This window comes from Rattus norvegicus, chromosome 20 (assembly GCF_021556685.1).
Source record: "Rattus norvegicus strain SHRSP/BbbUtx chromosome 20, alternate assembly SHRSP_T2T, whole genome shotgun sequence".
Lineage (NCBI taxonomy): Eukaryota > Metazoa > Chordata > Mammalia > Rodentia > Muridae > Rattus > Rattus norvegicus.
This window is the reverse complement of record NC_141553.1, coordinates 44,467,135-44,494,511: the sequence shown is the minus strand read 5'-3', so window position 1 is coordinate 44,494,511 and position 27,377 is coordinate 44,467,135. Positions and strand designations below refer to the sequence as shown.

Genomic DNA, 27,377 nt, shown 5'->3' with positions numbered 1-27,377 from the left:
ATAAGAATCCAATGATATAAGTCTATGCTGCCGCGCCCAACCTCGACCAGCAAGGAAGACACGACCAGAGGAGATCTTCTTCAAGCAGTTTTACTCAGGAACCTTGATACAATCTTCTGACCCCAGGGAGCGCCCGAACCACACTTAAATAGCTAGGGCTGGCCAATCCTAGCAAGCCATGTGGGTCATGCAGATAGGCTGTCACTATGCAGAAGCTAGCAGACCAGGCAGGCATAGCCAAATAGGGACTTGTTTACTACAAGGAGCGCTCACCGTTGGGAGGGTGGAAGGCGGAAACCAGTGCCATCTTTGAGGCACCAGCACCCTACACTATGGTAATCAGAGACGGGTGGAGTTCTACTAGGTTCCCACAGTTTCTAACTCCTGATATTCACACTTCTCAAACCCTATTCTAGTTAGGCTGTGAAGGAATTTCTCAGATGGAGTTATGGCCCCAAGTCAATTGGTCCTTGTACTAGAGACATTCTCTGGTAGGCCTGACCTTACCTCTTACACACTTCAAAACAGAGCTGTGGGGGGTTTTGTTTGTTGTTTGATTGTTTGTTGGTTTTCTATCTAGTTGAGAAAAAATAAGTCAGAGATATGGGTTCCAATAGACCTATGAGAAAACATGTACCCTTATGTGAGTTGCCTTCTAAAGACCACCAGGCAAGAAAATTATCATGGTCCACAGTAGCCACTAGTTAGTGATTCATAGTTAGTGATCAGCTAGAAAAGAAGGCCCCAGTCTAGAGGCACAAGGAAATGGATTCCCCAAAGTTAGAAAGCTTTGCAAGAAGACTCCAAATGTAAAGACACATAAGACCCAAAGCACAGAATCCAGGCACACTGCGCTATGCCAAATCTTTATCTGATATACACCCAAAGATAGTAAATTTGTGGGTATTTGAAAGCTACTAAGATTGTGGTAATTTGGATGTGATAATAGAGACATAGATACAAGCTATATTGTAACCCTTTTGTTTATTGATATTTAGGGTTGAGATAACACAAGTGTTATTTATTTTGCAGGAAAATGAAATATATGTTTTATATGCAAACATTTGATGAATGTATGTTATTCATTTATCTGTTTCATTAAACGGTATTTGTATGCTGAGACCTATTTGAAGAACCTGATAGAGATTTATTTAATGGTCAATTTGAGATTATGTAAATGTTCTTCATTACATACTTAACTTTAAGAGAATCAGTTATTTCCTGAACTCTACAATGGTTAGGATTAGCCAGCTCGCCATATCTACAATCTTCGCCTCGCAGACAGAATTGCGCCTTATAGTTTGACTTAGATTAATCAAAGAAAGTAATTTATAAAAATTAAAAATAAAATGGAACGGTAGTCAATAATAAAGAAAAGCTTGAAGAGTCCTTTGTGGCTTGTCCACCACTGCCTCTGTTTTATCTCCCTGGTCACTAGTGGATTATCTGTACAGGAAGCCCTACTTGAGGTGAGGATGATACTAATACAAAGCAGACCTCTTTGCCAATCTCCAAGTGGCACACAGCATGACAATAACTAGACCTTTGCTTTCCCCATGTATTGAGATACTGGAGGGCTTTGATACTAAGCCATTAGCTAGCCTATATAAGTTCTTTGCAACAACAGTTGCACTGCCAAGTATTGGAAAGAGAGTCAGGCGGGGTACATTGTAGGTTTTTTATAGGAAAGGGAAGGAGGCGATGATAGAATTATATTGAATCTGAAAGGATAAAAGAGAAAAATTTTAAAGTTCATGGCCTCCCTAATATGTCAAAATCAAAAAATGGTAAAAGTATAGAAGCAGAGAGTGGTACTATAGCTGCTAGAGAGAGAAAACGAAGAAACTCACAATAAGTCAGTTAAAACAGTTTCTGCAGTGCGATTAAGTGTAAAGCCTTAACTTATATTAAATAATGCTGACTCATGCACTAGACATTTGCTATGGTGGATTTCAAAGTGTTCTTTATGAACACACAGACACAATAAACACATGTGCACACCAGGTAATGTTGTGAGATAAATACATGAATTTTGGTGTCTAGTAATTATATTCATGTGTGTATCAAGACACTATGTTATTCACCTTAATTTTATCAAAGGACAGACAAGAGAACAAGCATCCTCTTTCCCTTAAACTAACTATCTGTTGGGTGTGTATAATTTCTGAGCCCTTCCTGTGCCATCATCTTTAAAGGTCTTTTTAGAAGCCCAGAACCCCTGTACTGTGGACTGACCTCCATAAGGAGTGTCAAGCTTCAGATTTCCAAAGATTCTGCCCAGCAAAAATATGCACCCATTGTTTTAGAATCCTTCCCTGCTTACAGATTCATTTTATTTTCTGGCAGATCCAGGATCCTACTTCAAACTTTAACCCTAAGGGTGATTTCTAAATGTGTGAATCATTCCTTAGACAACATAGGGGCCAAATATGACAGTCCATGCCTGCCATTCCAGCAATTTAGAGGCAGAAGCAGGAGAGTTGCTTCATGTTGGAGGCCATTTTGGTTTACAAGTAAGTTCTAGTCAGCTAAGGCTACTGAGAGAGATCCTGTCTTTTCAAAATTCAGTTTTAGCCCGACTCGGATATGCAAAATTATAGGCTAGCACACAATAAGATTTAGGTTCAGAAAATAATTTCAGGGGCTGGAGAGATGGCTCAGCCGTTAAAGGCTAGGCTCACAACCAAAAATATAAGAAAATAATTTCAGGAAGTGATGTCGGCATTTGCCCTTTCCAAAAAATCTCTCATCCTAGGAACACATTGTCAGTTTCATTCAGGTGCTTAGACACATCTTTCACTGCAATCCCAATAACCCTGTCAGTGTGGAAGGATGCTAGCTGCCCGGCACCCTTCCCCTGCTGTGTTGATGAGAAAGTCATCTCTCACCTGGGACCCATAGAAAATGTCCTTGCTGAAGTTTGTACAGTCTTGGAAGCTAAAATTTTACAGCTTGAAAATGTGTCAAGTTATAAAGAAAGGTAAAAGAAACCAGGTTTAATGAGGCAAACAGCCATTAAAAATTATTTTTTTTTCTGGTCAATCTTTTTAGCCATCCGGGAAATACAAATCAAAACTGCCTTGAGATTTCAGCTCATTCCTGTAAGAATATCTGTTACCAGATTATAACAAATGCTGATGGGGTTATAGCAGTAAAGAAAAACTCTTACTTTTTTAGAGTAGGAATTTAAATTAGCACAGCTGATGCAGAGATCAGTAGAGTGGTACCTCTACCCCATGATCGAGCTATACCATTCCTGGACTGTCTTACAAAGTAAATGAAGACAGCATGGAAAGACATTCACTACATCCCCATGTTTACTGTGGCACTGCTCACAAAGCCAAGGTATGGGGACAGACAAGGTACCCATAAACAGATGAATCAATAAAGAGACATAGGGTGCGTATATATACAATGAAGTGTTGTCTACAGATTTTTAAAATGAAATTATGTTATTTTCATAAAAATAGAAGAAGCACATGGAGGTCATCTGGTTAAGTAAAATAATGCCGACACGAAAGGGCAATATCACACAGGAAGCAAGCATTAAGAATAAGCATGGCTCCATAGTAGACTGCTTGCCCGCCATACCAGGCCCTAGTTCCATTCCTTGAGACTGAAAAAATAAAATAAAATAAAAGTCCAATAAGAAGAAAATTAATGTAAAGTAGAAAAGAGACCATTAAAGAAGGGGACCAGTAAAACAGGGAGAGAAATGGGTATAAAAAGAGAGACAGGGGTTGGAGAGATGGCTCAGCGGTTAAGAGCACCCGACTGCTCTTCCAGAGGTCCTGAGTTCAATTCCCAGCAACCATATGGTGGCTCACAACCATCTGTAAAGAGATCTGATGCCCTCTTCTGGTGTGTCTGAAGACAGCTACAGTGTACTTATATATAATAAATGAATAAATCTTAAAAAAAAAAAAAGACAGAAAGGAAAGTGGCCATGATAAAAGACTAGTATTGGTCACTTGGAAATGTTCTAAGAAAACCTCACTAATTTGTAAAACTAATGTGCACTCCTACTTCCTTTTCACGTTTCAGCAGGAGCATGCTGACCTGTGTGGACAGCCTTCATATAGGACCAAGACCAGTGCCCTTGCTCTGCAGAGCTGATCAAGAGGCTCCACTTGTTTGATGAATCAAATCCCAACTGACACTGAAGACCGTGATCCTGTATTGTCTAACTGTCCTCTAGCATGTTTCCAAGAGGGCTTGTGTTCCCCTCTCAAGACCCCTGTCTGCCTTCATTGTTGTATTTTCTCCCACCTGGACCATCCTTCATCTTTCTCCATCATAGTTGAAAACCTTTATTACCCTTACGTTTCAGCTCAAAGCTCCATCCTGCTTTCCTGTCTGTACTGCTCTCCTGCCTCTGGCTACTCCCCTCCCGCTTTGATGTTCTGTAGTTCCATTGGCCACCTCAGATACCATGACAAAGAGCAGAGTCATTTGTGTCTACCGAGGATGAGGGTGAGCTACTGTGCCAGATGTTGGCTTAAAGGGCTGGAGGCATTGGAAAGAATGAGATAACCTACACTGTTCAAGCTCTTGGAGAAGAGCTTGTGTTCCCTCAGTGTAGGACAGAGACGCTCTGGAAAAGTGTTTACCAAGGACACTTGACGACTTCTGACAAATACAATCGATCTTTAACACTAAAGAATCACTTCAGTCATCTAAAAGCTTTGTAAAGCCAGGAATTCTGCCACATAACTTTGTGGCTCTTCTCCCTGCCTGGTACCTATGACTGCAGCCTAATGAAGGCGTGGGTTTGAGGGTTGAGGGGTAGAAGAACTGGGTCTAAATGCAAGTCCTTTGAGAGCTGATCTGAATTTCCTTATCATTGAAATGGGGGAGGGCATGTACTTACATCACAGGCTATTGAGAAGATTGAGTGAGACAACGTATAGCTCGCACAGTATCTAGCACGTAGTAGGAAGTTAGTGTTAACCCACGTTTATATCCTCTAAAATACCTATAATTCAAGTGGCTGGCATCAGTCTAATGCCTTTAGTGACTGGACATCAGGGTGGCCACTGCAGGTTAACTTCATTATCCCAGTGATCTCATCACTAGTATTGCCTTCTCTCTTTATGACATAGCTGGGTTTTCTATGTTACATGGCTACTATGGCGGCTATGGAAACTGCTTTACAAGTTCAAAGAGCAGAATGTCTGAGGACAGCATTCATGGGCGGCAGCTCTAGCCCAGCCCAGCATTGATGCTCACTAGACATGCGACTTGGCTTGACTTGCAACAGAAGCCATTTTGGACTGCCGTACCTAAAACTGTGAACAAGATAGCTTGTAAATAACAGCAATTTTATTTCTTATAATTCTAGAATCTCAGTAGTCCAAACAGAACATACTGCCAGATGTGCATGCTGGTGCAATCCTGTTCTCCACTTCAAAATGGCGCCTTTAAACTAACGTGGTGGAAAGGGTACGCTATCCCCTGGGATCTTTTTATAAACCCAATAAACCTATTTATGGGGTCCCTCCCTCATCACCTAATCATTTGTCAGAGACATCCACTTCTAATTGCCCTCACACTGGAGGTTACATATGAATTTGAGAGGAACACGCACTTCCAGTCCATAGCAGTGAAGTTTGTTCAAGGGTATAATGGGATAATGGTTACTAGGGGATTCGGGGTTCCCTTTAGGATTCTTGGTCTCATTAAGAAAATAATTTCAAAACAGACACAGGAAGTTCAAAGACACTTTCATCAGAGTTTGAGAGGAAAGAGGAAAAGAGCAGGCAAGCTGTAAACCTCAGCACGTGTTGGGATGAAGGAACTGGAAAGAAAGAGAGGCACTCAAGTCCTTTGGGGTGAGTATTCAAGAAAGCAGGCATGTTCAGCTACGGAAGTCAGCAAACGGCTGTACGAAGGAAGCTGAGGAGCCCCTTGGAGAAGGATTGAGAAAGGAAGCCTGCTGGGGCTTTCGTTCTTTCAGTACATGAAAAATAGAATAAGGATAAGGGGAAGAAAAACCCGCGCGGTGCCCATATTAGTGACTTTCTTTGTGGCTGTGCTAAAACACCAGGACTAAGGCAACTTGTAGGAAGGGCTAATCTGAGTTTACAACTCCAGCAGAGTTCACGATGGTCTGGGAGTCGTGCTGGTTGGCAGCAGGAGACTGAGAGATCCCCGGTACAACCAGGAACCGGAAGCAGAGAGAAGTAGGGCGAGGCTATAAACTCCAAAGACCACCCCAGTGAACCATTTCCTCCAGTAAGGCTGCACCACCTCCCAAAGGGCTCTACCAACTGGCGACCAAGTATTCATATACCTGAGCCTGTGGGGGTGGGGCGCATTTCCTAATTAAACCACCACAGTATGGGGTCAGGGTTCTGAGTTCAGAGGGCACCTCATTCCACACTGTTGTGTCCCAGGATGAGAAATCACAGCAGGGACATCTGGTTAGGGGACAGCTTATTAAAGATGGAGAAGCATTCCAGAGAAGAGAAGCAGAGGAAAAATGCATCTAATGCTCAGGGCCATAGGGAGTATGGTCCTGTGTAGGGTGTTTCCATACGCCTCCCTGCTTTTCTCACCAAGTTTCTGTTACTTGAACTTTTCCCGGCATGCAGTCTTAGTGGCATTAGGTCTTTCTCTGCCAACTGGCTTCTTCCTTAGGTTAATCTGATGTTCTGGTCTCCAGCCACTACACTCTTGCCACACGATAAGGCCACCATCACATGTCTGTGGCATGAATAAACAGGTCCTGGCACAGAGGATGGTACACAGCTGGGTAAGCACCTCGCGCTTCCTTGTTACCTGGTATGTGTGGAAAGAAGACAATCCCAATCCAGGCTTTTGTGAGGAGTCTGTCACCCTTGCCTTAAGGCCAGCAGCTGCAGGAGCTGGAAGGTAAAGAGCCTTCCTGGGCTGTGTCCCAGAGCACTCAGGAGAGAGAGGGACCCTATGGCTCCTGATTACGGTTCTTAGCTGTAATCATCCAATTACACCCTTTTATGTTCTATTTTACAGCATCTGAAAGGGCCCCGGGGAGGGGAGGGCTGTATCTGGATATCTAATAGCTACTTTAACCTGGAGGTAAGCTGCTAAAAATAGTCACACTATCTGTGGGCGGGTTTCCAGGAAATGCTTGCCTTTAGAGCAGGGCATCATTCTGCCAGTCAAGCTCTCGTCTCCATCGCTTGGCCAGGCTGCCGTCGGATCTCAGGGCTTGCGTCTGATTTCTTCCAAGCGCCACCAAAGCACAGGATCTCAGAGGAATAGAGGCGACTAAAGATGAATCCTGGTTGTCCAAGGGTAAATTTCTAATCACGTCAAAATCTGGAACTGACATTGCACACCTGACGCCAAAGAGCTGTCTTTCCTTGTGAAAGAGATGATTTCTAGAGTCTCCTGCGCTTAAAAGGGGGAGTGTGTTATTACACTCCTAAGTTGAAGATGCAGAGGACCCTTTTTTTCTCTCATAAAAGTATAAAGTGAATCTGGCGAAAGTCTTCCCAGCAGAGAAGTGGTTGCTTCTCCTGACACTAAAGAATGCCAGAGCAGAAGATGGCTCCCGTACTTGTGTGTTTTTTACAAAGGGCGGAGACAAAGGTTGCTCAGGATGAATTATCATTGTCAGAAATTTTGAATCTGGCATTTTCCTTGAGTCTAAAACGTTATATTAATAAATGGTGAACATAATTTAATGCCACTGCTATTTTTTTCTAATTTAAATTGAAGTCAGTTATTAAAAGGTCAAGCATTACCAAAGCTTCTTAGGAAAGGATAGGACAGAGATGAAATTCAACGTACACTTCTTTTGAAAACTGGTGTCTACCTTTAGTTAGCATTAAGGAATAAAGGATTAAAATTGAAAGCAAAATAACTAAATTCCTCTGAACTTTTTTTGGAATATATGAAAATATAACTCTAACATTAAGATAAGGTAAATTACTCACCTAGTAGACATACATGAAGTGTGCATGTTTTTTGTTTCTCTTAATCTAATTTAACTATTAATTAAAGATTAACTAGAGATGTTTTGGAAAGATTTTTTTTCCCTGTTTTACTTTTGACAAAACAGATTGTGAACCTAATTAGGGACATGCCTATGGAAGTAAATCTCTAACAACTGTTTTGTCATGGAGAAATAAATACCTTTACATGCAGTAGACAGCATGATTTTGAAGAGGGAATTGATTCCACTCGGACTTCAGTTTTGTTTCCAATTGTTTATTTCTCTAAAGATGGGGGTGGGATCCTGACAAAAATCTTTCAGTGGGATGTTAATGAATCGTTTGTGGTCAGGTTCACAGACAAAAGCCCTTTATTGGCCTGAGCTGGGTCAGATTTCCAGACTTTCTTTACCCTCTCTCAAGTGGGGAAGACAAAACAAGGCAGAGGAGGGGCGTTTCCAGGCCACACAGCTCTGCAAGGCTTCTGAGTGCAATCAAGGGAGCAGCTTCAAGGCTGGATCTGTTTCCCAGCTCACCACTAACCTGTGACACGGACGTTCAATCTTAGTATGTTTAAGGTACACCATTCTTGGCTCATTTTAGTATCCTATGGAACAGAAAAGCAAGTTACCAGTGCTAGGCCTCAGAATTGGTCTCCTTCTGTAGTAGCTCTGACCTCAGGAGACATGAGACAGGCCAGGTCCTCCATTTCTCTCTCTCTCTCTCTCTCTCTCTCTCTCTCTCTCTCTCTCTCTCTCTCTCTCTCTGTGTGTGTGTGTGTGTGTGTGTGTGTTTATACACATAGGCACACACTTTATACAGAGCTGCCAAGTTATTAAAGTCCAAGAAATGTTGAGAGGTCAGATGTCAAGTATTTGGTGGAGTCTTTTATGTTTCTTTTACATCCACTGCTCCTCCATAAATCTAAAATGTGACCACTCAAGTATGTGTTGTTAAAGCAGGACATTGAGCTTATCATACTGTGAAAGTGTTTCAAAAGAGCCTAGGTGAAATTCGAAAATTCTTTTAAGTATTTACTTCTTAAATAAGATGGAGCTTTTATTTTTATCCTTCATAGAAATAATTCACTTAGCAATAATCAAATTTTATATATACAAGAAGTGGCAGGCATGTATGAAAATACATTAAGTTGCATATATATCACTACATATAAATATACACATATAATACAGATACATATGTGTATATATGTATACAGATACATATTATATGTGTATACATACATATAATATATATATATTTCATGAAATTCCTTTTAAAATGGTTGAAGTAGGAATGTAGCCCCAAATCCTTTTGACCTGAAAGAGCTTTGATCTAAGCAGCCGAACATGTTATGACCTTAACTTTAGATTTTAAGTGGTTGTTGGTATCAGGAACTGCTTTCGCCTCCAGCAGTGATGTCACCAGCAGGCAACAGGGACCTGCGCGTTCCCAGCATACATCTGGTTCAGTTCCCACCTTCACCTGGGGACAGTTAAGTCACAGTTTAAATAAAAGGCAGACCCTCCCCCTCTCTCTATCTTCCTCCTCTCTCTTTCTCTTTCCCTTTTTTTCTCTCTCTCTCTCCCCTCCTCTCGTCCCGGTCATTGTACTCAATAAACCTCTTCCTCATGGGACCATATTGGCCTGGTGTGGCCCGTCCGTGTGGTCCTTCCGGACGCAAGCCGCGATTCTATCACAACAGTTAGCGCTTTAAAGAAAAAGGAGAAAGAAAATAAATCCAAACGCTAACTAAATATTCACACATTTTATGAATTAGCCTAAGACCTGTGGTTCTTCTACGGGGAAAGGAGACCTGGTGGCCAGGCTGCCAGAGCCAGAGCAGGCTTCCTGGTGTTCTGACAGAGATTGCACTGCTACAGAGACGTTTCTGTCTCACTTCCCCTGCCTCCTGATCACCACATCTGTAAAATACAAATAAGCAAACTTAACTGAAAGCATAAAACATGACCAAAAGACGCTTCATCTCCCGTCGGATCCCAAGAGCCAGTCCATCCCTCAACTTTTAACTAAGCTTCATTGAAATGCTTTTTCCTGAGTGGGGGGAAACAATAAAAATAAGTAACAAACCCATCAAAGCAGCCATGGCTAACAGGAAAGGGACTGTTGGCTGCTTCTTGTCACCTTTCCTATGACTCTTCCCCAGAACAACAGGGATTGTGAGACCCCTTTGTAATATTTAAGCCTTATTGTCATTTTAAAAGCACTGTGATTGGTGGAGGTGATATAAAACCATAAAAAAAAAATCTGTTCTCTTGGTTTTATGCTATGTTCAAATTCGAGTTCCCTACCTTTACTGATTTCAATATTTCTTGTTTTCTGCCCACAGTTGCTACCACATAAAATATACCCACGTAGTAAAGTGATGTGTAGAAATTCACAATTCTAAATATCAACAGTCTTTCAAGTTCTAGGAAAAAGCAATGGCCAATGATAAGCAAATGTATTAAAGTTTCATATTCATTTGCTTTAAAGATATCGAATAGAATTTCAGTCTTTTGTCAGAGCATTTACAATAATCTTTTAAATACAGAGCTTTTGAGCATCTCTACTTTCCTCTGCTCTCCCTGTATGTGGTGTTTTATTTTTAAGATTATATCATAAGGGCTGGAGAGATGCCTCAGTGGATAAGAACAATTCCTGCTTTTGCAAGTCCTGGACTCAGTTCCCAGAACCTAGATTGTGCTCCATTACCATCTGTAACCCCATTGCTAGGGGATCAGATACCCTCTTCTTACCTACATGGACACCAGACACACACACGGTGCACCCAGGTACATGAACGCAGAGCATTCATATGCATAAAATGAAAGAAATACATCTAAAAGAGTTAAGTTTGTATCACAGCCAAAATATTTTTCTTTGTGATTCAAAACAAAAAAAATGAACCTTGAAATTTTTCGTAGCGCTAATCTCTAGGAACAGTAGCGAGAAAACTGAAAGGTTTTAACAGTGATGTTCAGTCAGATATGCTTGATGGAGATAGTTATATTTTAAGCCCAAACTTTGCATTGTCGTGAACATTTTATGTAATAAAAGAGCAGTATTAAGGAAATCTAAAAGGTATTGAAATATGAGAATTAGTTATACACCTAGATAGTACTTTGATATAATTCATTGTGTTCGCTTATTAGCTTTTATGACCAATGAAGAGAAACAATAAACTATAATGAGAAGTTGAACGCACATGTGATTTTCCTGGCTTTGTCCAGTGACTTTCTAGTGAGCCATTCCAGGCCTTTAAAACTCTTTCTCCGAAGTTTCTAATGAAGAGAAAACCTCGGCTTCTATTGAGGTCTCTGGTTCACATTACCAGTTTTTCCAAACAGCCGTGTTAATTCCTCTCTGAGCTGCAAGAAGAAGATGCCAGTAGAATTTCATTCTTTGGAATTTAAAGGTTCTCTTCGGATGACTTTGTCAACGTCTCTTTATTATCTTTGCTTTCACATTAATTTTTATATATATTTGGAGACTTACTTATTTTATTTTATTTGTTTGGATGCTTTGCCTACCTGTCTGTCTGTGTACCACATGCATGTTGTATCCACCCTAGGATACGTGAAGACATTGGGCACCTGGAGTGACAGACAAATGTTAGCTGCCATGAGGGTGCTAAAAATCAAAGCTGCATCTTCCCAAAGAGAAGTCATTGCTCTTGACTGCTGAGATGTCTCTGTAGTCTAATGTAATTTTTTAAATAGTTGAATTTCTAAATAAATGTCCACTGTCAGGTCCTCTTCCTTTGGGAGCTGCAGCTCTGGTTAGAGATTTGTCTGTCTACAGATGAGTCTTGAGCCAAGCCTGGAAGACAGCACATGTAGGAAAAAAAGAGAGGGGGGGACTTTCTGGTTAAAAGTCACGAGGAACTTGCTAACTGTAGACCGCAGCCTTGAGTCTGTAGTTACCAGCAAAGAGCACTGGAAATGTTAACGGCTCCTAAGATGAGGACCGACTTCAGCGGAGAGAGAGATTTTCTAAATCTTGCCACTTAACATCGCACTAATTCCTCTCTTCTGATATCACTGTCTGTGAGCATCCTTGTCAGACCTCAGTGGTCCCTAAATCACCAAGGAGACAGACAGTAAACTTTCCAGCCAGCTGTACTAAGTTTCAGTTTAAAAGCTTGCTTTGCTAAGTGTTCTTGTGAGCATACAGCTCCCGTATTAGAGGCATTTATTCTAGATAAACTTCTGGAAACCATTTAGTCTAAAACTAACTCACTTCTACCCAAACACTGCTGCTGTTACTTAGCCAGTGACTACAATGGGAAAAAATGGTTTTTTTTTTTCTGCTACTTTTGTCTGATCCTATAATCTGTGCAGATGAGTCATCCTTAAGCAGCGGACCTCCACAAAACTAGCCCAAGTCTTCCAAAGCGGTTCCACTGACACCACAAACAACAGGACAGGGGAAACAGACTGTGTCTGAGTGATGCTGTCTCACTGACAAATTCACAGAACTGATTGGCTCAACCGGATCTTGAAGATTCTACTGGTGTGAAATTGTTCTATGCAAGAGTGTTTCCCAGACACTTCAGTTTTCATTCAACGAATTTGATATTGCTTAGGACAAGAGTTCGTAAAAGTTAGGGCAACCATTTGACTTTGCCAATTTATATAATAATAATAATAATAATAATAATAATAATAATAATAATAATAGTGCAAATATAAGCTAACAAAAATAAAGAAATTCTTCTTGCAGTATGAAGTTGGGCTGAAACACACAGTTGATTTGATGCTTGTTTATTTGTTTGTTTATTTGTCTTGCTGTTGTTTTTGGCAATTTTAGAAAAATCTCCCACAAATTACTCAGACTGGTACCAAATTCATTAAATAATTGGACCTAGCCTCAAACTAGCAATCCTCCTGCCTCTGTCTCCAGAAGGCTGATTCTGTGCAGCAATGCCTAACTTTGAGTTTCTTTTTTTCTTTCTTTCTTTCTTTCTTTCTTTCTTTCTTTCATTCATTTATTTATTTATTTATTTTAACTTGAGTATTTATTTACATTTCGAGTGTTATTCCCTTTCCCGGTTTACGGGCCAACATCCCCCTAATCCCTCCCCCTCCCCTTCCTTATGGGTGTTCCCCTCCCCATCCTCCCCCCATTGCCGCCCTCCCCCCAACAATCACTGGGGGTTCAGTCTTAGCAGGACCAAGGGCTTCCCCTTCCACTGGTGCTCTTACTAGGATATTCATTGCTACCTATGAGGTCAGAGTCCAGGGTCAGTCCATGTATAGTCTTTAGGTAGTGGCTTAGTCCCTGGAAGCTCTGGTTGCTTGGCATTGTTGTTCATATGGGGTCTCGAGCCCCTTCAAGCTCTTCCAGTTCTTTCTCTGATTCCTTCAATGGGGGTCCTGTTCTCAGTTCAGTGGTTTGCTGCTGGCATTCGCCTCTGTATTTGCTGTATTCTGGCTGTGTCTCTCAGGAGAGATCTACATCCGGCTCCTGTCTGCCTGCACTTCTTTGCTTCATCCATCTTGTCTAATAGGGTGGCTGTATATGCATGGGCCACATGTGGGGCAGGCTCTGAATGGGTGTTCCTTCTGTTTTAATCTTGGCCTCTCTATTCCCTGCCAAGGGTATTCTTGTTCCCCTTTTAAAGAAGGAGTGAAGCATTCACATTTTATCATCCGTCTTGAGTTTCATGTATTCTAGGCATCTAGGGTAATTCAAGCATTTGGGCTAATAGCCACTTATCAATGAGTGCATACCATGTGTGTTTCTCTGTGATTGGGTTAGCTCACTCAGGATGATATTTTCCAGTTCCAACCATTTGCCTACGAATTTCATAAAGTCATTGTTTTTGATAGCTGAGTAATATTCCATTGTGTAGATAAAGAAGGAGTGAAGCATTCACATTTTGATCATCCGTCTTGAGTTTCATGTGTTCTAGGCATCTAGGGTAATTCAAGCTTTGAGTTTCTTAAAGACACAAAATAAGAGGTGGAAACTCTCCAAGGGACTGCAAAAGGCAGACATATAAGCTGGGGCTGGGTAACACTGTGTAACAGAACATGGCATGTCCTAGAACATGTGATCTTATGTCCCCATTTTATTTGTTTGGTTGGGTCTTTTGTTGTAGTTGTTTTGCTTTTTGTTGGGTTTCTTTTAATTGCTCTGATGAAACCCATGAACAAAAGCAACTTGGGGAACAAAGGGGTTTATTTGGCTTATAGATCCATGTCGCAGTGCCTCATGGAAGGAATTCGGGGCAAGAACCAAAGTAGGAATCATAAAGGAACACTGCTTATGCCTTTGCTCTGAGGCTCATGCTCAGCTCCCATGACCCTTTGCTCCAGAGTGGCACTGCTCACAATGGCCACAGCCCTCTCCCATCAATCAGAATCAAGAAAATGCTTCTGCACATGTGCCCAAAGGCCAGTCTGATGGGGAAAATTTACCATTTGAGATGTCCTAATATCATTTGAGGTGTCTACATTTGTATCAGGTTAACAAAAGCCAACCAACCCATTTTACTATATCACCAGTGTCAACCAGTGGGCAAAAAAAGGGCGGTTCATTCCTTTGCAGTATAGAAATAATTTACAGCTCCTGGTGTTCTTACTATCACCTGAGTTGTTTATTAATCCAGTAAGAAACTGGACAGAATGCTGACTGATGTGCCAGAATTGGGCACTTATTTCTCTGTTCTGGAGGGAGAAATTATGAGAGACCTTTCTTCAGTGCTCCTTTTTCTCCTCAAGCTTCATGATAGGTCCATCCCAGTGAGCCTGCTGACACCTGCTGTGCTTTTCTAAGTCATCAGGATGTAATTATTAGCCTAATTGCCATTCCAGGATAATATCTCTAGATTCCAGAGGGTTTATTAACAGAAAGACTATAGGGTTAGAGAAAGCAGGACTCCAAGACACAAAGGACAAGTGTATAATCCTGAACAGGAAGGCATATGAATTGTTGGTTTCATTGGATTGGGCTAATGGCATGAAAAAATGAGAGCACACATTGAAAATAGATAAATATATCTCATAACATAACAAAGAGAAAGGCTACAATAGAGACATTGGGGTTCAAGAAATAAAAAGATGAAACACAGGGAGAGGGGCACCTCCTTGTAAGTAGATGAAGTATGAATGTTTAAGAGTGATCACCAGAGCCTGGGGAAACGGGAAAGAGAAAAAAATTGCCTCACTCAGAAGTTGTTTTTAAAAAAAGGCTTTGGGCTTTTTGTTCCCAAGGTAACAACAAGCTTAAAAATAGATCACTTATAAAAAGAAATAAATTGTAAATATTAGAGTTGTCAATATCTATTTGGTGCCTTTTTATTTTTAAGGATCCTCTCCACTCATTGCCTCATTCTATCTTCTACATCCCAGAGCACCGGGACTAATTCATCCTACGTGGTTCACTGGAGTCTTCCTTTCAATAACGTAAACCTTTCTTTCATATTTATTTCTATCTCTTCCCCTGCCCGATGAAACATCATAGGTCCCAATCTTATGGAAAAAATGTATTCTTGTGCTTGGAAGTACCCCAGGAATCCTTTGTTGGTTCTATGTACCAATTTTTCTTTCATACCGTATAATTTCTACTTCACAGTTGAGAAGAGTAGAGTCCAGAGACGTTTGATTTCTCACTCAAAGTAACACATTTGCAAATACAATCGGAGGTTTGGGTGAGCCTAGGACTATCATTTGTCCCTTACAGAAGACTGTGCATCCATGAGAGCTCTGCAAAAGTAACTCGTATAAGGCTTTTCTTAATCCTTAGTGAGTACTCATAAAGTATGTGCGGGACTAGTTCAAATGAAGGAAATACCTCTGTAATTCCTTAGGTCTCTACTGGAGACATCTCTAAGAAGTAATAAATGAGAATGTCCTTCATAGCCTAAAACTGGGTTGATCAGATACCTAGAGAGTAGCTTGGTGAAAAGTTTCCATCAAACTTATCAGGAAGAGCCCCTCATTCACTATACTAAGAAGTCAGGCTAGAGCTGAAGTCATATTCCACACCTAACCATCCCATAGCCCACATACCAAAGAAGACCCAGCACTGACTTTTCTGGACTCTTCTATGGTCTGAAGTGCTGTGTTAGATATGCCATTGATAGTCTGTGGGTTCCAGGGATGAATGTAAGGGCATGAAGTAAAAAGGGAGGTTTGCCTTCTTCATGACCTTATACCATCATCAACATGACATACAACCTTCATTTTTGATAGTGCCTATTGTATTCCTTAAACAAGTCTCCATACATGAAGCACTGTCAGGTATGGTATATAAGAGCACATGATGGTCCCACAGAATGAAGTCACACTGCCTTATGTCGCAATGTCATTGCAAGTCACTGTACCCATAGCTGTCATGTTTTTATATGAATCCTCTGGCATCTTCAATTTTGCTCCCAGACCCCAGTCCATGTGTTTGGACAATAAGGAGATTAAAGAAAGTGCTACCACATTAAAAATGAGTTCCTGAGCCAAATAAACCAATATAAAAATCATCTAGGGTCTACTTCTAGAAATCCAAGGGAAGCTGGTTTCCATTCAGTCTAACCTAGAGTCCTTGGATCCATAAGTCACAAACATAATGACAAGCCTGAAGTTCTCTAAGCTCCGTGGACCCAGATTGAGAACCAAGTGCCAATGCCCTTGTTGTACTACGTGAAGCTTGACTTTGATGAGATCTTAACCACACTTCGCTAGAAATGGGAATCTAGGCCTCAGGTAGGCAGCACTTGCAGAATTGAACCTTAGTTTTATCAGCATATCTAAATAGACTTCACCCGGTGCTTCACCTGAACACAGAAGGACCTTTAGGGGGTGTTAGAGAGGTGACGTCATTCTCAGCATTAATGAAGAAAGAGAGAGAGAGAGAGAGAGAGAGAGAGAGAGAGAGAGAGAAAGAAAGAAAGAAAGAAAGAAAGAAAGAAAGAAAGAAAGAAAGAAAGAAAGAAGAAAGAAAAGAAGAGAAGAGAAAAGAAGAGAAAAGAGACACCGCCATGTTTACGGTGATTGTAAGTGAAAAAGAACACAGGTCTTAGAAGGAAACAGACCGGAAATCTAGCTCTACACAGATTGTTGTGTTTACAAAACTCTAGTTTCCTCACATCAAAGCTAAGGATTTTGCATGCCTGTAGACTGCTCATGTTGTCTAACATCAAAGGAAAGATTACAGAAATTGTTGCAATGAGAAAAGGTACTTAGTACAAGACTAGTTACTATCATCCGTAATTAAAGATTATTATTCTAAAGCCTTTAAACATTTGAGTACACAAGTTCTTGCATTCTAGAACATACATATTCCTCTACCCTGTAACTGAATGTATCCATTGCTTTGTAGAGATCCATGGACCAAAAGATGTACAAGAAGATGATGATGCTCTCAAACGTTCCTTCTATCTGCTTCCTGGTGGGCACTGATGTGAGTCCACAGGAAAGTAAGTTGGTCCTGAATTCATGGATAATGCATCCCAATGTAAGATTATTAAGCAAAATTTCAAATGAACAATTTCTTTTTGCATTCTAAATTGAAATATGCCTAGGTCTCATTATTATGTAACAAAGAAAACTGTATCTACCCAACTGTAGGTGGGTGTGTGCGCACACATGTAGTCATTCACACTTACATGTATACACTGGAAGATACAGTTCATATTAAAGTGGAAAGTCTCGTTGTAGTTTATCAGTGTTTTCCTTGAACTTCTCTTGAAAGTGAATAGTTATGTTGTACAAAACTTACGTCTATTTGCAAAGCTCATCTTGTACAGTAAAAAACACCTAAAAGAAGCATAAAGATGAAACACTGATCTTGCTATACAACTCAAATTTTGCTCTGAATATTTCTAGGAACTAATAATAAATATAAATACCATCGTATTTTATGTAAATGAATATGATCACATATAATAAAATTATGTTGTATGCAAATAAATAATATCACAGGCTAGCAAAGTTCTCTAATATGTATCAGGTTCGTAGACTGCATCTTGATATTTGACATAAAATGCTGACTACCATGTCTGCCCAGCTACATGGCCTCCAGGACTTTTCCCCTCAATTTGAAAACAAAAACAAATTTAGCCAATGTGCCAGACATTGGCATAAACACTGAGCACTCGTGTACACATTCACATTACAACAGAGAGTCATAGAAGAAATAGTCAAAGCCAGGATGATATGGCAAGGGTAGATAAAAATGTTTTAAAACATAAATGGTCTTGATTCAACTGTAAACACTTACATTCTATGAGTTTTCTCCCCACACGAAGAGAAGTTGCATAGCTGACCAATTCCATATATAAATTCCAATGATATCAGAACTTGAGTGACTAAAATAAAAGTTTTCACTTGAAGACTGAAAGGATTCATAATTAATAACATCTTAAGAATTATCTTCAGTAACACTCCCACTTTAAGAAAAGATAGCAAAATATTCAGTAGCCTAAAAAATCTTTCTAATCAGGAATCTAGAGCTCACAGCTCTTCTCTCAGAAGATGTCTTATATCAGGACAGGTCTAGAAACACATCCACTAACCAGGGATGGCATTGTCTTTCCTGAAGCTTCACAGGTGAAGGAAACAGAAACATCTGAAACCTATCTAAATCTCAGAGAGCAGATTGTATCTTCCTCCCTGGGAGCCTTATACTAACTACTCTGTCTTGTTTTATCCTAAAACTCTGTCTTGTTTTGCATTTATTTTGTGTTTTCTCAACTTACAAGATTTCTCTTTGAGAAGCTCTAGAGTTTAGAGTAGTGTGTTTTTGTGAATGTGCGGAGGAGGTGCTTTACAAAACCAGCAGGCTTCTGAATGATCAGAAAGAGCTCTTCAAAGGGACAGGTGTGCCACTCCAAGGCCCAAAGCACATTCTGTAAAACCAGTGGTCAGAAGTAACTCAAACTTTTTGGTCATTTCAGGAGACACTCAGAGTACAGACAATGAAAATCTCCAGAAAACTTCAAATCTACCTTAGACCACTAGTTTTGAATTGCCAAGTTTCACTAAAGAGGCTGAATGAAGATGAAGAACTTTAAGTATGAGCTCATCCATCCACTGCTGAATAGAAAACAAAACAGCATTCTGAAAAGGAGACTCCAAGAAACTAAACCCATGACCAGAACAGTAGACTCTGAGCAATAGATCTGAGGCAAATGGACATAGCATCCTGAAGAGGGTTTCCTTATCCATCTTCTATTTCCCATGCAGTGACAGCTTACCCTCAGTCCAGTGTTCCAAATGCCACAGGCTACATTACTGACATTCTTTGTAGCTGAGTATGGTGAGACTTTGGGTCTCACAGCACTTGAAAATAATTTAGTTCTAGCTTACTGCAAAAGTCTGTATTTTGTCTCAGCCTCAATACAACCCTTGTGGTTTTCCATAGCTTGATAAAATGTGGGTGAAAAGTCCTCCAGTCACATACTCACAGCCTTCTCTACTTCTGACATCATCAACATCTTTGCCATTTGCATCTACTAAATCTTTTCCTTACAATACTTCCTTCTCTGACTAGAATGTAATGATTTTATGTATGGATGTATATACATAAAATATATATTATTAATATACATATTCTATGTATATGTATATATCTCACACATAACTTTTCTTTCTGAATATATCATGAATTTTCAGTTATATTCCAAAATCTTCGAGATATGAGATGGTGTGAGTGTGTGTGTGTGTGTGTGTGTGTGTGTGTGTGTGTGTTTGCAGAACAGAGTAGAAAAAAACATTTAAATATGTTAAGGTTATTTTCCAAAGGGATCTCATTTTAAAGCCCTCAAAAGAATGCCAAACTACCAAGAACTCTTTGGTTCATGCTGGATCAGCATGAGTGGTGCTCTAAGGCAGCTTGGTGCTATAAGGCAAACATAGGACTCTGGAAGGTGAACTTAACAGTACTCTTTATTTCATCTAGCAACATACCCCCTCCAATAGCACAATGACACTCTGATCTACCTGTGTCCTCACACTGACCCTTCCTGCATATTCCGATCTGGTGGCTTGTGATTCCACAGGTCAGAAAATGGAAGGGAATTTGAAGCTCCCCTTTTCTCCTCTTACCACATCATTAATATCTATGTCAATAGGCCAGTCGTTCGCTTATCATTAGAGGAAGAATTCAGAGAGTAAGCAGAAAATGGGAGTCCTGATCCATTGGCCAAGAGTCCTATCTTGTACCTACCAGTGCTCAAACTTTCCAGGCTGAGTAGAAGAGCAAGACAACCGAGACTCCCTTTCACAAGTATCTTCCAGTCTCTTCGGCTAAATTTTGCCCGGGAGAAAATGGACAGAAAATAGACATAGGAAAAGTTAACGATGAGCATGCTGTGCCGCAAACTTGGAGGACCAAACAATGCCTTTCCAAGATGTCAGAATCATTAGAATAACAACAAATCCACAATATGCCGCAATTTATTTATTTTTTCTTCTTCCTTTCTTTCTTTTTTTCTTTCTTTCTTTCTTTCTTTCCTTCTTTCTTCCTTTCTTCTTTTCTTTCTTTTTATTACTTACTTATTTATTTAAACACAGGGTTTTTTTTTCTCTTTGTAGCACTGACTATACTGGAACTCACAGGCTGGCCTCGAACTTGGCCTTCCGCTGCCTCCCAAGCACTGGGGTTAAAGGCTTGCATTACCACCGTGCAGTTGAGATGCGGCAATGCTTGTGGCAACAATTTGCTACATAATTCTACCTGCCTTAGTATCCCCGCTAAGCCAAAGCCAAGTTCTTTCATTTCAATCTTAATTACTAGTATAAAGCCTCCTACAGCATAGCATACAGTCAATATGCCCGTATGTGCAGCCATGTGGTCTACAGGATACATACAAGTCAAAAGGGCTACAGTAGCGATCAAGAGGTTCAGAAGGGACTCTGCGAAATGCAAGTGGAGTCTATTTAGAAGATAGCAAACCCAGACCTAGGAGGGAGTTAGTTGTTGCCCAGAGAGACTTGCTTTCAGAATAAAGATACGGTCAGCTGCAGAGGTGGAAGGGCAGAACTGAGTCAGAGCAAGAAATGGTGGATCTAGATGAGCGTCAAGGTACAAAGGCAGAGGGAGTTGCAAAGGCTGAACGACAATGAGGGAGTGACCTGAGCTGATGCCCAAGGACAGTCAGGGTTCTCTGCTTGTCAGTCTGTGACATATACACCGGCGGCAAAAGGAAATATTGCTGTAGGTGCATTGTTTTACAAGAAGCACGCGATGACTTTATACCGTTTCCATGAACTGGTATGTCAGGTAAATGCTTAGGCTTCATTTCTTTAATATGATTTTGATATATCCGGATGTTCCTACAGTCTCAATTTATCCCATACATTTATACTCTGTCTACTACCAGGAAAAGAAAAAAAAAACATTTATCAGTTAGAGCTACTTGGTTGATGTCAAACAGTGGTGTTCATTTAACCACTCAGGAGCTCAGACATCTTCCATCCTCAAAATGGAGTCGAAGGCTGCTTCTCCAATGGAGCCTCTTCAGGCTGCAGAGGTGGCTCAGTGGTTAAGAATACTTACCACTCTTTTAAAAGGCCACATTTGGTCCCCAGCACCCACAGAGGGGCTCGCAACCCCCTGTAACTCAAGTCCCAGGGAATCCATTGCTCTTTTCTGACCTCTCATAGCTCCTGCCTACACACGGGTGTCCACACCTACACTCCCTCACACACGCCAGCATAAAATACATAAATTTTAAAATTTATGGAGCCTGTCAGGGCAAGGCGCAGCACCAGAAACACAGCCATGTTCCCTTGTACAGTCAGCAGAGCACTGGAGAGACAGGCATGACTATACCTGCATGTATGATAAATGACATTATTGGTGATTGTTCTAATGGATCCCCAGAAAAATACTTCAGGGGCGTGTTAAGGGGAAGTGACTCACAGAGACTCAGGTTACCTTTGATCTTTGATCGCTCACGGCTAAGTTACTCTGCTCTTCTGAAAAACATTCCGCCTTCCCACTTAAGTGTCTTTGGGTCAGTATCTATGATTCCCACATCTATCGTCTTTTTTTAAAAAAAATGATTACAGAAGGAGATTGCAATTAATCTTCAATGGGTAATCCCTTAATTCCACCAACATTTAGTGAAGTTCAAAGCTGTCTGTGGTAGTGTTTCTGGACAGAACTCCATGGAGTTCCGGACTTTCTATTTTAGGGGACCTCAAATACTCTTCCAGGTGTCACACTAAAGCTTTAAGTCAGTTGTAGCAGCTTTTGACACCAGGCTAATACTAGTTGCTTTGAACTTTGAGTGTCAAAGACAATACGGCCCATCCTGCGTAGGTGTTAAAGCACTCTGAAATCAGAAACATATCATTCCGTACATTAATTCTTTATTGAAAGGGTGGTTCATAGGTATTCACAAAAGCAAGTATTGAACACACTGAGTTTATTGGTGGGAAATGACTTTAAATTCTCGTGCTTTTCATAATATAAATTTTATTGCACCCTAATGTGTATTAATGGGAGTTATTGCAACATGAGAAATAAATAATTTGAGTATGAAGTAGTAAGGTAGGCTTTAGAAAATCCACACAAGGGGATTGGGGATTTAGCTCAGTGGTAGAGCACTTGCCTAGCAAGCGCAAGGCCCTGGGTTCGGTCCCCAGCTCCTAAAAAAAAAAAAAAGAAAAAAGAAAAAAAAAGAAGAAAACCCAGAAAATGCACACAAGATAAGGAGAAATGTGTGTGTGTGTGTGTGTGTGTGTGTGTGTGTGTGTGTGCGCGCACGAGCATACACAGACACATACACACACACCATTTAAACATATGCCAAAGTGTGAACAGTATTTATTTTTAAATAATAGGTCCAATGAATCACACCAGATAGTATAAATTTCAATAAAATATATGCATAAGAAATTATGGGTTAATTAATCATTTTATTTATTTACATTCCAAATGTTATCCCTTCTTGATTTCCGCTCCCAGAGTTCTTTAACCCATCCACCATCCCCTTTGCCTCTGAGAGGGTGTCCCCCAAGACCCTTCTCTGAGGCATTGAATCTCTACACGATTGGGCACATCCTTTCCCACTGGCTTCAGACCAGGCCAGTCAGTCCTCTCCTACATTTGTGCCAGGAAACTGTGGGTTTTATTGATATAAGGTTAGTTGGTTATTGGAAAAGCTTAGTCCTACTTTGAATGTCCCCGCTGGCCCTAATTCTGGGTGACTCCTTCTAAAGGATGCTTCTTTATAGCATCACATAAGGTCAGACCCAGAAAGAAGCACAGAGCTGTCACGTTCACTGTTAAACCGTTGCACGCACGCGCACACGCACGCGCACACATGCACACGAACGCGCGTGTACGCACACACTATTTGTTGGGCAAGCGGTTGCTGTGGGTCACCGAGTGAGTTTGGATCTAAGGCTGTGCTTCCTCTGGAAATGGTTCCAGTGCGTCCTAGCAAAATTGAGCCCAAAGAAAACCATCCTGCTCTTAGCTTTACTCTATGGAAGATGTGGGATCTGCTGCTGCCAAACCGTGGGGGCGTTTAGGGGAGGAACGCGGTTGGTTCTAAAGGGCAAACATGGCTGGCTGTTCTCTTTCTCTCTACCAGAACACCCTACTCTTCATTTTTTTCTCAGAATCTGGCCGTCAGCTCCTGGAGCGAAAGCATCTGCTCTCATTTAAAAATGAGTTACAGAGGATTAGATTCAGCTTTAAACAAGAAAGAGAAAAAGAGAAAAAAAAAACAACCCAAAACCTTAAATTTTGGGAAAAGCTTTGTTTAATCACATCAAGTCTGTGTCACAAGCTGAAGAATGCCAGGAAATTCCAAGCTAAAGGCAAATACTTCATCCACAACTCATTCCACGAGGCTTATTTTATTTAGTCTTTCATCTGTCTGCAAACAGTGGGTTAAACATCAGAAAAACTCTGATTTTTTTTTTGGTCATGTCAATTCATGTCATAACCTTGGCATTGTTCTCTAATTTAATAAAAATATGAGATTAAACTGATCCTGTTCTCCTATTTCTCGTTAGTGCTGAACAAGCACTTTTGGCACTCGCAATTCAAATCTTTGGCGAGTCGCTCGGTGCCTGGGTATGTTTGCCTATGAGGTAAAGTGTCTTGACCTGTCATATGTTTCTGAGGCCTGAGAAAGAAATAATTTCAACATTCTTGCTCTTAGTCCATATATATAAATCTATCCTCAAGGGCATGTCTGCAGCTCTGAACTTAACACAAATCCACGAGGAACAAAAACGGCCTGGAAGAGTGGGGGAAAAAATCACAAAGGCCCAGAAGAGACGGGTGCTAAATCTTTGCTTTGTGGTCAGCCATGGGTGCCGTGTTTCATAAGTGAGAGGAGGAATGTCTGTGGCTCCCTTTTGGATGTGAAAACTGTTCATTTTTCAATTGGAATACTCTGAACTTCTGTATACTTTTAAAGCTGTACATAATAAAAACGTACTGCCTGCCCCAGATGGCATGGTCCACTTCATCTAGAACTTGATAAAAACCTTGATCACTTTGACGAGTTGAGAACAAAGGAGAGAAAGGAAACTGCCAAAGAGATAGCCTTTTCCCCACTGCAGGTGCAGTGAGACATTGCATCCTGCTCCCATGACTTCCCACAGGAAAAACTGGTCTTGGAACTGTGAGCCGAACTAAACCCTTTCTTTCTTATGTTTCTTCACTCAGAAATTCAGAAAATCACTTAATACTGTAGGCAAATCTATTTTCTTTATAAAGGTAGCTTGTCTTGAGTATTTTGTTATAGTAATAAGCAAAGGATTGACACAAAAGTGATGAGGGTATATCAAAGACCATATTGGGACATCAAACCCCATATCATTGGGATATCTGTTGGAAGGAAGGCAAAATGGCACCAGACTCATTAGATCACTGGTTCTCAACCTTCCTAAGCCTATGACCCTTTATGCCATTCTTCATGCTGTTGTGACCACCAACCATAAATTATTTTTATTGCTATTTTCATAACTGTAATTTTGCTACTCATATGATTCCTAATGTAACTATCTGTGTCTTCTGATGGTCTTTAAGACACACTTATGAAAGAATTGTCTAACCCCTAAAGGGATCCTGACCCACAGGTAGAGAACCTCTGAATTAGATGATCATGAGGTAAAGTAATCTATGGGTTATAGGCCTGCCCAAAAGGGGGGAAAAAAGAATACAACATATGGAATTGAAAGTATCTTGACCAGGTATCAACCTTGTAATGGTAACTGCCAAGGATTTAGATTAGATAACAAGCATATAATATCTTTCCCTGGACAACAGATTTTCCTGAGGAAATGTACAGAAATCATTCCAATCCTGTCTTCTGATGAACACCGTGAACAGAATGGAAAGATATGCATCACACATTTACCATGCCATGAAAGGACCCACAATGGGACAATGTGACGGCTGCCTGGGACATGATAAATAGTGGATCCTTAGGGTCAACATCTTTCTTTGTTTAAATTCAGCACAGTATTCGATGTATGAGACAGTGCGTTCAAAAGTTCATATGACTCAGTACACAAATGAACTGGTTTGTTTGGGTTCATTCAGTGTCTGAGAGGGAGTTATCCCTTTAAGTGTTACTAAATTAGAGTTCAATTTGGCAAGTGAGAATTTTTTTTTTTTACGGAAATAGATATCTACTCAGTTTGGACTGGCTCGTGCATTTTTCCCCCCAAAAGCTGGCTCACATCTCAAATTTTCAAAAGTAAAAGAAAGCTGCAGTTCTTCAGGAATGTGTGTCTTTCCCTCTGATGATTTATAGCACGTGCTAAAATGAATCCTGAGATGCTGGGAACTGAAGCATGAAAAGAACAGGAGCTTACCTGCAGCCTCTGTCCCAGTGAAGGCAAACCGTGAGCTTTTCCTCTACCATGAAACACCTTTTAATGACACGATAACCCATTCCTTTCAAAATGTCACTTTGGCATAGATTTTTCTCTCACTAAAACATGTTTTTCTTTTGCATTCTTTTATGAACTATGCTTGCCATTCAAAATTCTAAAAATGATGAAAAGTTCTGTCAAATTATATCAAAACAAGAGAAAAATTTTCGGTTCGTAGCCTCTCTTTCCTCAAAAGTATTATAAGATCCATTCAAATTAAAACTTTTCTCAAACATATAAAAAAATAAAAAAAAACAAACCAACCAACCAACGGTTACTCATTTGTCTCCTCTATTCCCCCACTCTTTTCCTGCTTTAGTTCTGGATGATCCTGTTCTCTTCGAAAATATGCAATTGAACTTTAATTGTTCTGCTCTCTTTGATGAGTTTAATCCAAAGTAGAAGAAGCAGCTGGGACCTCTTCGCTCACTTCGTTATTGAAGTTCACGTACTGTATGACGTTGCACAACTGCTGCCAGTCAACCTTTCCAGAAATCCGTTGCTATTTTTCTTAGCACAGGTTTGTTTTTTAATGAGCATCAGCTATCAACTAATTCATTTACATTCAATTACAATTCCTCATGTTGACAGAGGAACAAAACCATAAAACCCAATGTCCAGCATCTTCAGGGAACACAGTCTAGAACTGTGTTCTCTACCATAACAGGACACAGCATCTTCTCCCTAAAGTAGAGGCTCTAGGCAAAGCATAGTCATACCCTGCCTGGTATGTGATAGGCTCTTGAAACATGAGTTCCATTCCTTTCATCTAGTTGTGTATCTTGCTGTGTATGTGATGGATTATCTATAGAAGACAGAGTTATTCTAGGTTAGAACAATTACAAGTGATTTCCCAGTTAAAGCCTGGTAAGTGCATTTACATGAGTATAAATTGCCTTCCACAGTCCCATTACCTAGGTCTAGTTTCCTGATATACTTTTTGTACCATTTGTCATCCTATCTGCCCCAACATTTTGTGTCTATGCGTGATAAGCCATTGGATGTCTTTAAGTGACACTAATGTGAGAAAAATTCTGAGATAATTATGCTGAAAAGTAGACTTCGATCATACATTTTATCTTAAAAATAAGACAACTAAGTCTTAAGAAGGGAAAATAACTTAGTGCTTTCTGACAACAGAAGTACCACAGTAATAGAAAGACAGGTTCCATGAGCCTAAGTTCAGAACACATCTCACTATTACAGATATAGTAAAACTCTTCTGAGCTCCGACAGTCAGACACAAATTATTCTTCTTGGGCATGTTGCACGGAAGTAAGGCTTATGGAAGACAGATGTCATTTATTGCTACTTTGGTTACCTCCACTGTGACAAATGCCTGAGGAAAAAATAGTTAATGGAATGATGGAAATTTTACTTTGGCTCACAGTTTCAGAGTTTTCATCCAGGGTTTTTGGTCCCATCTCTGAGTCTGTTTTAAGTATAGCATCATAGTGAATATGTTCTACTCATTGGATTTTACTCTTAGTTCTCTGTAAGATACATGTAAGAAACAGAGAGAATGAGACAAAGGGGACTCAGACAGGATTCATATTGTACACTCAGGGACATATGCCCAGTAATATACTACATCCAACTAGACAATCTC

General features: G+C 40.4%; 1 protein-coding gene and 1 long non-coding RNA gene across 12 annotated transcripts in view; one reads left to right on the top strand and one right to left on the bottom strand.

The window, feature by feature from the left end:
• The window catches only part of LOC147998712 (uncharacterized), a 184,257-nt gene that overhangs the window by 152,499 nt on the left and 4,381 nt on the right, over positions 1-27,377 (bottom strand). The window lies entirely within an intron of this gene.
• On the top strand, positions 5,168-19,055 carry LOC147998713 (uncharacterized). 2 transcript variants are annotated; one of them, XR_015646034.1, is made up of 4 exons: positions 5,204-5,442; positions 5,702-5,831; positions 17,241-17,337; positions 18,817-19,055. It is a non-coding gene; the product is annotated as an uncharacterized LOC147998713 (long non-coding RNA). The 2 variants fall into 2 exon arrangements; XR_015646033.1 differs by lacking the exon at positions 18,817-19,055 and having other exon boundaries at positions 5,168-5,442; positions 17,241-17,427.